At 35.4% G+C, this 11,522-nt stretch overlaps 1 protein-coding gene across 2 annotated transcripts in view; it reads right to left on the bottom strand.

Moving 5' to 3' along the window:
- The window catches only part of Cad89D (cadherin 89D), a 34,106-nt gene extending 22,584 nt beyond the window's left edge, over positions 1–11,522 (bottom strand). Inside the window, exon 1 of one of the 2 annotated variants that reach the window (XM_018444337.1) lies at positions 11,467–11,522. The gene's annotated coding sequence lies outside the window, so the exon portion shown is untranslated. Of the gene's footprint in view, positions 1–916; positions 1,442–11,466 lie in introns of those variants that run through there. The other variant, XM_018444339.1, reaches the window with a different exon arrangement.

Below are 11,522 nucleotides of genomic sequence, written 5' to 3'. Positions count from 1 at the left end.
CGCTATTACGTGTTTCACGTTCCGCGAGCGAACGGTAACTGTCACGCTCGGATGATGTTTTCAAGCGTCATCGAACCGATAGAAAAATAGACAGTACTGGCCGTTCATCACACAGCAGCCTATTTTGTACTTTGATCATACATGAGGAAATCTTTATTAACTGGAAAAGAAAGGAAACGAGCGATTATCGAGATGACAACGTACCGGGAGACAAACGGCATTGACCAGAATAGAAGACGTGCATGATACGATAATTTGTATGCACTTGCACGCAAATGCAAAGGACTATTTGAAGAGTAGAAAAGTAAGACTCTCATTTTCTTCACTTTCGAATTTATAGTAAAGCTGAAACGATCCTTCGTATAGGTTTCAATTTTAATCGTTCGATTCTTTTTTTAAATGAAAAATTTCATGACATAACAATAAATGATTTAACATGTTTTTTTTAAGAACTAAAACAAATTATTGCGAGAAATTTCTCATCTATTTTGTTAAACATATATTTTTACCTGGAAATAATTCATAATAAGGTACCTTACAAGATATTTTAACGCAACACCGAAAAAAGAATTGCGGGGTATGGATTTTCTTCAGCAACCCGGATTTCCAAACCGAGCAATATCAAGTTGGTCTCGACATCGTTTTTCGTTCGCTAGTAACAAAATAGCAAAAATCTCACTCTAGTTCATGCTTCACGAGTGAACGAGAGATTTGTCGCGGTCGACTGGCGAGTGTACACATCGTCGATGCACAGTGGACAGCGACGAGCGATTGTCGCGTTGATGCCAACGAAGAATCGACTCTGCGAGTCTACACTATCGCTGTCCATCACGGCCCTTCGTCCGCGCGCAAAAAACCAAAAATTGCAAAAATCCAATTATCTGAAATGGCTGGACGTGCACGATTCTTCACTGACCTTGCTCAATCGCTGACGTTCAGTGGCAACGGCAGGTCCAAACTGTTCTTTCAGTTGCACCGGAAACCCCAAGGTCTCACGTGCACACCGAGGACACTCCGCGCGACACTCTCGTAACTCCTTCCGACTCGTTACTGAAAGATAATGGAAGCGAGCGTATGACACGGTCGTCTGTCGAATGTAATCTCCTCCGGGATTCCTCCGAATGTATTACCCTTCTTTCTCTCTTTTCCCTCTCTCTCTCTCTCTCTCTCTCTCTCTTTTTTTCGCTGTCCACCACGGTGGGCACGGCGCAAAACTTTCGCCCAGTTTCACGTTTCACAAGTGACTGGCATTGGCCGCGGCTGGATGTTGATCCGCGCTCGTGTTCACCACTTTCGATACACGCACCTGCGTTCCCTCTGACGGGAGGGAGATTTCTGCGACCTGAAACACGCCCGTCTCGTCGCGTCCCGTCCCCGCGGGTTGAATCGATTTCAGGTGATCTCCGATCCGCGCCGCTCCTATACGAGTCTCGAACGCGCAAGGAGGTATGGCTAAATGTCCGCTACACGTATACAGCTATAGCCGTGTACCTACTCTTTTAGTTTACCCCCCTTTCTCGAGCGGAGCACGGACGTCCTTTCGCTTTCAGCGCGGCCACTGACCACCATTACCCCGCTTGCCGTGTAGCACCGTGAAGGAACCTTACTTCCTTCACTTCGGGACCTCCTTCCGTGCATCGCTCTTTGATGGATCGCCTCGTAATAGCTAGCGGTCTGACTTTAGATCCTCGAGCGTTCGAAAGGCCGAAGGTGCATTACATTATTATGACATTCACGTCAAGTTCACGGGCCTTTCGCTCGTCTAAAGTTGAGATGAATTAAACTTAGAACATGCTGGGTTTCCCAGACCCAATTGAAATTTTGCTTGCTCCGTACACGAAAAAAGGGAGTTTTATTTTACAACTTAAATATAAAACCTTTTGGCATTACAATCTATGCAGGTATATTCCTAAATATCAGAGCTTCAAAATAAAAAAAAGAGAATCTAAAGGCCTGGTTTTTCATTTTCTGGTTAACCTGATGTTTATCCGGTGAGTTTCATTTATGATGATGTCATGGGTGAAGTCTATGGGGTGAAACATCAGATTCAGCTTAATCACAAGTTAACCAAATAATGAAAAATTGGGCCTAAAAATATTAATCTGAACTCCGAAGTTACAGTCTATTAAAGTTATAATGGGTCTTTCAGTGTATTTTTAGAATTTTTCAGAAGATTCTTGGCTGCAGTGTCTTCAAGAAATAAGGGCAAATTTCTTAATTGATTTATATATATGTATATATGTGTGCATTTCATTGTAATAGTAAATATAATCCTCAGAGCAACGTTTTTTTTTATGATTTATCAAGAATAGGATAAGAATAATTACCAATCTCAACTTTATAATTATAACGACTACTAATCATAAACACAACAGTTCATAAAGTGACTTTTTTACGTCACATTTTTTATTCTTTTTTTTATAAGATTGTAACTTTAAAAATGCATCTAATTGACCGATTTACTTTTGATTGAATGTAGTGCGATGTGAGACGTATCTAATAAAGTATGAGAGGATCAATCAATCAGCACAACAAGCGCAACAGCGCAATCGCAAATCCAGATAATAACATAGATTTCACCGTGATGGGCCATAGAATTTATCTGCTCGCATAATGAGCTTTTCGCAAGTGATGGCGTTTCACCACATTGACATTTGCATAACATTATTGAGCGTGCCAAGAGACAAGAAAGTCTTCGGTGGCACTTTCGTTCAGTTCACCTCTGGCCGCTAATTTTTGTCCGTCATACTGCAAAATTAATGATAATAATCGATATCAAGAAGATATATACGAACCAGCTTGCGAATTAAAAGATCTTTTCGAATCACATTTGCACTTGAATGTTATAATAAATGCGAATTTCACCGAATGTTTTCGCTCTTCTTATTACGTTTCTGGACCGTTACGTTGCACAACTTGTTTGTCGTATGGGAAAAAGATAATAACCATCGGCGCCGTCTCGTCTAAAGATGATTTTTGTTTTTTCCGTATCTTCGCACTCTTTGCCCTTTATCTTTATGACTTTACAAGCGATCGGCGGGAGCAAACAGTTTGGGTGAAAAGATTATTTAAATTGCCCATTATAATATAACTCAGGGCGTTGGCCATTCTGAACAAGCTTGTGACAAGTAGTTGCGTAGTTATCAGTGGAGACGGAAATGTTCGTCAATCGACGTCGAAAAAGATTTGACAAAATGTAAAAAGATCTCAAATATGAGTCGATATTCATATTCATAGTCGAGTTCATTCTTCAAGATCCTTTTCAAGCAATGTTTTAAGAGGTTAATATGGCTCTCTAAGGCTAATACTGGTGGTATTCAGTCGGATCTTATATTTAGGACCGTCTAAAGTACAGTCTTAAATTATCATTAACTAATTAGAGAACCGAGTATTAGCACCTTAAAACATTACTTAAGACGGTCTTAAAATAATTAAGAATGGAAATAATTACCGCCCTTTGATTCGTTTGACATCTTAAGTTCTAACTTAAGATCTCGAAACTAAAGTAATCTGTCTTCCGCTTATAATCTTTATAACATTTGATACGTTAATAGCTTTAAAATCTATGTTTCGGTACTTACTGTAATGTCACACTACGCATTGGAAATTGCGAATTGAGAATTAGAATTCAGCCAAACAGAACAAAACAGATTAAAATTAAAATTATCTGACTGGTCGAATTCCTTTAATTCGCAATCCTCAATCTCCAATACGTAGTGTGATACAGGCATAAAGTCGAGCAATATATATGATTTTTGATTAATGTTTCCTAGTAGTTATGTAAATGTAACTGGTATAAATTACAATTTGTAATATTCTTATATGCGTAAAAGTTACAATGACATCTTTCCCTTATACTTGCGGAGGAGGAGGTGACAGCAAAAAAAAAACATGATTTGTTTAATAATATTTGTAAACAATATTTTTTCGTAGATTAATTCAATAACGTTAAGAAATTATTCAAGAACAAAGGCTTAAGTTGGCATCTTTCCCCGAGTTACTTTATATGCATAAAAAACAAACAGAATATTGCCGTAGTCCAAACTTTAACTTCACAGAACGTAAAAGTGAAAGGAAATATCTAACGTCAGAAGCAATCGTCAAGTAACAAAATTACGTAGGTATCGCATATGAATTGTGTCATTGACGTGGATCGCTCCCCTTTTATATAAGTGGCAAACCTGTCATCGAGACTGTTTTTCTTATGCAACGTCCTGCGTGATGTATTGCATGGTACCCTTATTATTTGCGTATCGTACGGCCAAATACTCCATTTCTCTTCTCAAAATTCGCAAAGTCACCAAATGTCGGAAAGCGGCATCGTATTTTGCATCTCGGCCCTGGCCCCATTTAGGATAAAACGATTCCTAATGATTTAGGCCGATGAGAAATCCGATTATTTTACAGCTGTCGAAATAATCGATCGCGCGACTGCATCGCACATGCCGCATCAGTTTTTCACAGCCAACCTTAGAGCCTCGGGGCGAAACTGCACCGGACAGGCCGCACACAAGTCAGTATTTAAGAGAATTCCGTCGTGCCAGCAAGGGCTGCAAGTCGCCGCGAGTGTTTCCAATGTGAACATCAACTATACCTATACCTATACCTATACAAAATGTCCCGGACCTACCTTATCGTTTCTTATAATTCTTTGATCAATTTGGAAATCTTTTCTTGACAAAAATATCGAGAAGCCAATATTCCCTGAGTTATGATCGACTATAAATAAAGAACTCTTTGGAAGTTAAATTACATGCGAGCATATGGCGAAAGATTATCCTTCATTGAATTTCAAATGGACTTGACTTGAACAGATTTACGATATTTGAGAATAAAGACTTGGTTACAAAGATATTTGACTTCCTGGAGACAAGAAGCTTGCAATAAATTCCAAATTTTCACGATGATATATTTGCGAATTAAGAGAGACAATTATATTCGTAATTATTTATCAATAAAATTTTCATAACATTCGACAAGTATTTAATCATTAAAGGACAAATTTTCACAGATAATAATAATTGTTATTCATGTGAAGACATTTACTAATACATGCGAAGAATTCTCAGCACCGCTAATTCCGGAATGTATGAAAAGCGGGTCGCCGCACAAGGCGGGAATACAATTTTTCTTTCTCGCGATTTACGATAAATCGTGAGGTGCCTGCTGCGCCGGACAATGTCGGCGCTTTTCTCGGACGACGACGTCTCGCGCACTTTAAAATCAATCGAAAGCATCGAGGAAAGTGCCTCGCACTGATCCGCATCGATTTTTCACTTTATCCGAACTTTCCTCTCGCCTCAGAGTTCAAGGGGACGCTCTCTCCGTTCATAGCAGCGTTCGGATCAAGGAGGTATTATCCGTCGCGGCTGATTACACTTTATTCCGAAATGGCGGTCGTATCCAAGGACGATAACTCGGATCATGCCGCTTGAAAATGAAATAAACGTATCAAAAGACATGAGAACTACTTATTCTAAATATATCCCACTTTAAAATCTCATACTTGACGAAGACCTGATGATTCGATAAATTGTTATTATCGTAAGAACACACATACATAATCAGCAATATTATTTGGATTAATTGTTCCACCAAAAATTGAATTTAGAAACGAGTTATCTATTAATTTCATCGAGAAATGAATGAGATAAACAAATAAAAAATTATTGAGCGTATTTGTTTTCCACATAAGGAAATCTTCTATTATTCTTGTCAAAATTGCTTATCTTTAGATAAGATTCTAAAGCGAGAAAAGTGTTTTGTCAAAATATAACTTTAGTCTTCAAATTTTAGTCTTTTCTTAGAAAAGACAAATAATATTTTAACAATACGCGAATTTTAAATAATATTTCTATTAATATCTCATTGTATATATAATTATATACACACTGAGAAAAATGGTCTGGTTAGATTAAATAGTAATTCTGATGGAAAATGGACGAATCAAAATTTTGTGGTAAAATCTGCTAGAATTCTAGTTGAAGTAGCTAGAATTCTGATTGGGGTATAATTATTCTGGTAAAAATAAGAATTCTGGTAAATTTTACCAGAAATATTGTATTAACCAGAATTCCGGTTATCTCAACTAGAATTCTAATAAGTTTAACCAGAAGATTCTGATTCGTCCATTTTCAACCAGAAATTTTTTTCAGTGTATATAATATTGTATAATCTATATTTATATCGACTTTCTATCTGACATTTCAATTTCCGGAAGTGAGTTGTACCGACGTGAGTTGTGTAAACTCGTAAAGAAAAGAAATAAAATTAAGAAATGCATGTCTCAATTACTGATCATCTTAAACAACAACTTCAAGGAGTATAAACGGTAGATCTGCTCTGCTCTGTAGATACTTGAAAGTTATACGATGTCCTAGTTCGTTTACAATCTGAAATTTTGCAGAAACGATCAAGCATCATTCCAGTTTTGTCTATGTTAGATTCCAGTTCTCGATCTCAATCTGGTTTCCACGTCTAACGTTTAGGAATATTCAGGAAGACGTGAGCGTATCGGATAAGAAACTACTAAAGATCATTGGACCATGATAGTAGACCGCGATGCTGGACCGTCGTGCGTCACGCTCGAAGGATCATCGGCGAATGCACCGTGGGACACGCTCGAGCAGATCATCTCTTGGACTAATGAAGGATTTTGCCGACGGGTTTAGCGGAACGAAGCTTCAATGATGCTCGATTCAGTAGATATCTCGAGCGCCGAGCGCAAGCAATACGGATGTAGCTTATTCTCGTAACTTTATACTTGGCGATTAACTGAATATGCAAATGAAGCGTTTAATTATTAATAATATAATACATGTGCAATCCACATTCTTTATTCGCGAAAAATTTGATAAATTTAAATACTGTCCTATGTACAGAACATTCCAATTATTATTATTATTATTAAGTATATTAATTTTCCAATTAATATATATATGTATAGAATGTCATTCTGCATATTTCAGTGTATATTCCAAGTATTATACCAATTTTTCAGTTTTAACATCAATAGCAATTAGAATATATTTATAAAATTCAAATTTAAATCCTGCTTTCTGAATTGCAACATACAAACAAGAAATTTAACAGAAAGAAATTTCCAATAATGCTAGCAATTGGAAATTTTCGCCGAGTCTTACAGACCCATGTGTAGAGTTCTAAGATCAACACTGAGGTCAGCTAGCATTGCGATGACCGCGTTCCTGCAGGTATTAAGTATGCTGTGTATTGCAATATACTGGAAAAGCCTACACAATTTCGCTTGACACCAACTACTTACGACATTGACCAGGTCAATGTGTTTTTAGTAATTTAAAACTTATATTATTATAAATTAATTTTATAATTTATTCTAAAAACTATAATTTAGAGAAAAATATTGTAAAATTAAAAAGAATTAAAAATTAAATTAAATTAACTATTATTTAACTATTTTATTTTTATTGAGTAAATATTTATTTACTATAAGTTAATGTTTTCTTCTATTCAAAGAGATATATATATACATGCGCGCGCGCGCGCGTGTGTGTGTGTGTGTGTGTGTGTGTGGTACGTAAAAATTGAAGATACCACAATATCACATTCGGCATTTAATAAAAATTCCCTTAAATGCCACGGATCACTTTTTGGCCACCACAGCACCACTTCGCATGGCAGGTGCGGAAGAACGCGCGTGTGAATTTCCACGTGCCCTTTCGCAGAGAATGCCACGAGAGCGAAATACTCGCTTGCACGTGCATTGGAGAGTTAGGACGGGACCCAGATCAACCGCTGCCACAATTTCCACCACACCGGTACAGCGGTGCCCGGATCCGGTCAGTTGCAATGGAATTACGCAATTAGTGTGAGCGACGAAAAATTCGATCGAAATACAACCTAGTTCAACTAGTGATACCTAGTCGATAGCTTTCGAAGCGATACTTACATCGGCCAGAGTGTCGATAATTCCAGAATTGTTAACGTTAACCGCAACTGCCGCAAAAATTCTCACGAGTATCAATCACTTGGGTAATAAATCAATAGCTGCATTTGGACGTACGTATGTAATATTGTATATTGTAATTCACATATAGGATCTCTTCCTCTCTTTCTCTCATTTCAGTATGTTACGTCAGTGTAAATTGTAGTTGGTACTCCGAGGTCAACCAAAGTTAACATATCCACGCCTTTCTCTCCAAGAAGACTTAGCGCTTGCGACAACTTGCTTACAATATTCCTAACACGCATTAGCGATGCTCATCCTGATAACCGTGTTGAATTCCGGTCTTTCATGCGGATATCAAGTAATCGCGCTGGCCTGTATATTGCAACGTCTTAGCAAGGCTAACCGAGTGTCTCGATAATTGCCGCTGGTTGCACCGGTAGTACCGTTTAACCCGTGCATGTAATAAGTCCTTTTGCGAAGAGATATAATATTACGGTGCGAGCAGAAGTTTAGATAAACATATATGCCATCCAAGTTTCTCTAACAAGATGTTAGAATCCCGCGAGCAAACACGCGAGTCTGTATCTGTACAAGCACTTACAATGACGTTACACTCCGAACGAATCTAAACAATGTCGGTTTTGTTAACTGTTATATCCAGAAGGTGATATTATGTAATTATTTGTAGTAAATCTTAAAGATCGAGACATGCAATAACGTAATCAATAGACATGTTGTATGTACAGAAAAGTATTTCTTTGGAAAATAGTGTCAACGATCAGAAAAGATTACTCCATACTTTTCAACTTTCTCATAAAAAATCATCTCAGTGATTATATTATTTATTCGATATTTTATATAAAATTATAAGAATTTATTATCAAACGTCTCGCGTTTTTGCACTATTTTCGAATAATTCCACGTGTGAAAGTATCGTACACTGAAATATTTTCATAAAATCGCTGCCAAAAGTAAAAATATGAAATTTTGTATTTCTTTCTATCTCATAAATTTAACTGGTGAACTATCCGTCCGTATTGCCATTGAAAAATGACCCGTTATATTGTAGTCTGGATTCAAAGTTTATATATCTCGTATGTTAGAGATGAGTGTGACAGAAGGAAGTCGTACAGTACCGAGCGATAACAATTTATCGCGTTGTTCCTCGCGACTTTAAATCGTATCATAGATTTGCTACTTTAAGATAAACTAAACGTAAAATTATGCTTTATAGCTTCCTTGGGACACATTCTCGTCTATCTATCTTCACTTTTAAAACAGAAGCTTAAAAATTTATAAATATTTATAGAAATCTGACTTTCCATAGATAAAAAGCTCTTCCCAGCTAATTTGTTTACATAAGATGATATAATACAAAATTTTTAAATATATAAAATCGTTAAAGCGTATTTGTTCTTGTTGAATAATATAATAACATAATCTTTAATACACACGGGTCATTCGTGTCCTACACATTTCATTCCTTTGAAAACTTGGAACATCAAGTAATTAGTTATAACATTTTTTTAAATACATTCTTTTATATACATTTTTTTTAAATACACAACCTTACAAGTACTTTCTAAAGATCTTAAAGTAAATGTAAGAATCATTTAATAATTTTTGTACATTCGTTAACGTGAAGAATAATGAAAATTAAAATTCAGAATGAATGATCCATCATGTGTAGTAAAGAAGCAGAAAATCATTAACTGTATTAAAGGTTAAATTTAGAGCGGTATCTCATAATATTATAATATTTTTATATATATTATTATGTAATTATTTTTATAATTAAATTCAGTGCCTATTGTATAAAGTAAAATTGCTCTTGTAATTTCAAGAAAATGATTAATCGCCTCTTCACGGAAGTGCTTGCATCGATTATTATGAAATGATCTATAAATTTCACGCTGACAATGCATCACTGATCAGATATTTTTTAATGTATTTTACTCTCTTCCGCTCTCTTCCCCGGACGCAGATCCCTTTGATCCCACGATAGTGAACCTTGACCTTGTCACCTTCTCAAGAAGTTTCTTAAAACGAGAGCGCTCGCTGACCCGCGCTTTCGGTCCACTCCACCTTGCGGCTGTTTGTAAACGATGTGAGAGCGGCTGTTGAGTTAAAATTCAAGCGGCGCTTTTACCCTCGATCGCCATGAAATAAGGATGCTATTTCATTCTTCTCTGCCGCCCCCTTTTTATTATTTTTTTTAACTTCACCAACCACTAGCCCCGTAATCTGTTTTCGTGCAAAAGTTCAGAATGTCGATACATTTTCAAATACATTTAGGAATTACACTTTACACGAATTTTAATATAATTATTAATTAGATTAATTAAAATAGTTTTTGTAGTTTACATGCAATGAAGCATGCCTGATCATGTAACTTTTGATATACATTCCATTTCACACATGTTAAAATGTGAGAAAATGATAATTGGACTTATGACGACCATTAGATTTTTTACATTAAGTCCCTTTTAGACAATTTGTAATTCATATCAGAATTCAGAAATTTTATTCATAATATTACATGCAGTAATATAAAAATTATTTGAAATAAGAATTAAAATATATGTAAAAGTAGACGTCAAAAAATACACGGCATATAAAATTATAAATACAACTGTATCCTTAAATTTAATACGAATTACAGATTGTCTAAAAAAAGATTAATATAAGAATTTAACAAATCAGGTTACACACATAATACATAAAGTCTGTGAGAAATGTGAGAATTAGGCTTTACATGAGTAGATATTGGGCAAAAGTCTTTTGTTTAAAACGATTTATTAGATTATTCCACAATAATCAATAGGGCATGTTTTATTATTTGTATTTATTAAATTATTTGTATTGAAATATTAATAAAAATATTGATCAGCCATTTTCTTTAATCCTCATTTTTGAGGACCTAAAATTCGTATTAGAGTTTAAGATATAATTATTTTCATAATTTTACGCGTGAGAGATGTAACATAAAAAATGGTTTAAAAAATCAGAATACATTCACATATATACGTATTTTAAAAAATATATACATATATACGTATTTATATATAAAAATATATATAATATGAAATTATAAACAGAAAATGCACATTATATAAAATTATAAATATGATTTATAATTTATATGATAAAATTGATTTATTCTAAAATTTATTGGTTTATTAATTGTAGAATAAATTAATAAATTACAAATAGAATTGTACAAATTTGAATCATAAAAATTTGACACGAATTACAGATTGTCTAAAATTATATTCGATCCTAATATCTAGACAAATTGTAGATCGTTTAAATCAGACTTTATGTATTAAAATGGCAATTGCATTTTTGCAGACGTAAACAAACGTGCTTACGCATATATAAAAAAAACATAATTGTATAAGAACACTAGTTAAGAAACCATTGCGAAAGTCACGCGGCACGCGTTCGTATTTCATGGGTCTGTGCTTATACCGCGACCGAGACTAATGACGAAATAGCCAGGCTGACGACAAAAGTCATGACGAATCGACTTCACTTACCAGTAATGCGTATCCACCAATGCGATATATCCCAAACATGTTCCTCGATCCTTCTT

This window comes from Mycetomoellerius zeteki, unplaced genomic scaffold (genome assembly GCF_001594055.1).
Source record: "Mycetomoellerius zeteki isolate Tzet28-1 unplaced genomic scaffold, Tzet1.0 scaffold149, whole genome shotgun sequence".
Taxonomy (NCBI): Eukaryota; Metazoa; Arthropoda; class Insecta; order Hymenoptera; family Formicidae; genus Mycetomoellerius; species Mycetomoellerius zeteki.
The sequence above is the reverse complement of the archived record's forward strand: the minus strand, read 5'-3'. Positions and strand labels throughout refer to the sequence as shown.